We start from the raw sequence: 2683 nt of genomic DNA on the forward strand, positions 1-2683 counted from the left end.
ATTTCATTTCCCTTTCTTTCCAGACTCAAGACAGGCCTCAGCTTGGAGTCACTGGCCTAAGACCTCTGCTCCACACTCCAGGTATTTCATTTCCTTCACTCCAACTGTTATAAATTAAATGAGGAAAACACTCTCAATCCTATTGTTTGAATAAAACCAGCAGAATCCTGCTTTCCTCCTGTGTTTAATGTGTAAAGTAGAAGAGAAAAATTCCAAGATACAAAATTAGCACATAATTATTCCTTTGAGAAAACAAGGATGTTAGTAACTATTATTTTCACATTTACAGTTATAGAAAACAATGACTCAAATGTGAACGTTCCCCTTTTCCTCTGCTTCAGCACCTTCCTGACCTTCACAAGAGCTCTGTGCCTGGGGACTTACAGGTCCAGTTCACCCATTTGAAACTTTCTCTCAACCCCACTCTCAACACAATCGACATCAATAACTTCTGTAGCTAAATCCTGAGCACTGCAAAATAAAGTTCCCTTTCAGTCTAACTGGAACTAGACTGAATCCACCTTTGGCTCCCTTGTGTCCCTCCTTTCAAATTGTTCACCTGAATCTGTCTTCCAAGATAGATTGTGAGCACCACGTCCATTTTACTTGCTTCCATTCTCCCTAACCTGTCACACTACCTACTCACTAAGGACACACACAGAATATTTTAAACTGACCATCACCTGCTGTAAATGCTGGAGGTCTCAGCACAACCATGAGAAATCCACACCCCAGAGAGGGGGTGTGGATGTCAATGATGCCCTCAACATAAAAGGGAACTTCTCTGCCTTTCCTTTCCTGGAAAACAGCTCAAAGGATTTTTCTGGAGGACTTTCTTATATAGGGCATAAAACTTGTTAGAAGTAAAGGTAGCACTGTTCAAGTTGGTGTCATCTATATGAGGTAATTCTTCATAGGTGAAAAAAGCAATAAAGCCAGTGAAACTTGATTGGATTTACCCGATTCTGTAAAGCACAGTGCAAATAATCCACACATAGAAAGAAGAAGGAGTAACTGAGGTGAGAGGAAGGACACTTGCCAAGGAGGTGACCTGTGGGATGAAAGTCACAGTAATGTATTAGTATAAAAAGTCAGGATGTAGGATTCAGGGAAGATGGCAGAATAAGAATCATGAGGAATCTTTCCACCTACCCAACTGCACTCGTAGAATCTGTGTCTGATGTAGATATTTTGGAATTGTGGACTCTATAGAAGGCTTGCAACTTCCAGGGAAAGGACTAGGTAGTAAATTATTGTTATTTTTGGTCAATTGAAACTCCTAGCTCAGTAGCAGCTACCCCTCCCCTAGCTCCATAGCAAGCAACTGTGCATGAAGTTCAAGAACAACATGCACACAGCTTATGTGAAGCAGGGCTGGCAAAAAGACCCTGTCCTCCAAATAATGGGAATTGGTGTTCTGCTCACTAGTTGCTGCTTCTGCTCACAGAGCTGCAGACAAAGACGTACACACATTGTCACTAAGTCTCCCTCCACTGTCAGAAGGCCCTTCCCCTCCACCTGAAGTGACTTCCAAGGAATGTAAAAGCCTGGTGCTTTTATTTTCCCCTTCATTTTTTCCTTTTTCTCCTTCAGGGAGCCAGACTTTGAAGATGAGGCTATGCAAAGGCATATATGGGGGAGATTGGAAAGTCAACATACATGCCCAAGGAATGGCCCAACTAAGAAAAGATCAGAGAAGACCTTAAGTTTACACTTCAGTCTGTTTCTCAGCACAGAGACACCCAAAGACAATAAATAAGTAAATAAATACCAACGGCCCATAATGGAAGTGGCACAATTTGATTTCCAGAGTTACCACATTCAACAATTCAGATTTCTAGTTTTCCAGAGAATATCACAAAGCAGACAAAGAAATGGGAAAATATGGCTCATTCAAAGAAACAAAATGAGGTGACAGAAAACTGCCCTGAGGAATCTTAGATGTCAGTCTAACTACACAAAAACATTAAAATGTGCACCTTAGTCTGGCTGGTTTGCTTGGTTGGTTGGACTGTGGTGTGGATTGGGATCCCCATCCTGCCAGCTGCCAAAAAAAAAAGAAAGAAATTTATTCATTAAAATGTGTATCATAAATATACTGAAAGAACCAGAAGAAAATATGGACAAATACAGGAAAAAATATATAAACACATTGTCAATATTAATAAAGATAGAAAATAGAATCAAATGGAAATTCTGAAAGAGAAAAAAGTACAATAACTGAAATGAAAAATTCACTAGATGGATTCATAGCAGACTCTAGCAGGTAGAAGAAAGAATCAGTGAACTAAGATAAGGCAATTGAAACCATTGAGTATTAAAACAGAAAGATAAAAGAATGAAGAAAAGTGAACAGAGCCCAAGAGACCTGTGGGATGCCACCAAGCAGACCAACATATGCAGGAGAAGTCCCAGAAGGAGTGTGGATGGAGAAGTAGCAGAAAAAATAGTTGAGGAAATAATGCCTGAAAACTTCCCTACCCCAATGAAGTAAATGAAACTACACGTCCAAAAACTCCTCTAAAGCCAGGTAGGGCAAATTGAAAGAGACCCTTGTTAGAATACATTAGAGTCAAACTGTCAAAAGACAAAAAAAAAAAAAAAAAAAAAAAAAAAAAAAAAAAAAAAAAAAAAAAAAAAAAAGAGGGATTTAAAAAAGACAAAAAAAAAAAAACTCATCCCA

Source organism: Galeopterus variegatus, unplaced genomic scaffold, assembly GCF_000696425.1.
Source record: "Galeopterus variegatus unplaced genomic scaffold, G_variegatus-3.0.2 Scaffold14128, whole genome shotgun sequence".
Classification (NCBI taxonomy): Eukaryota; Metazoa; Chordata; class Mammalia; order Dermoptera; family Cynocephalidae; genus Galeopterus; species Galeopterus variegatus.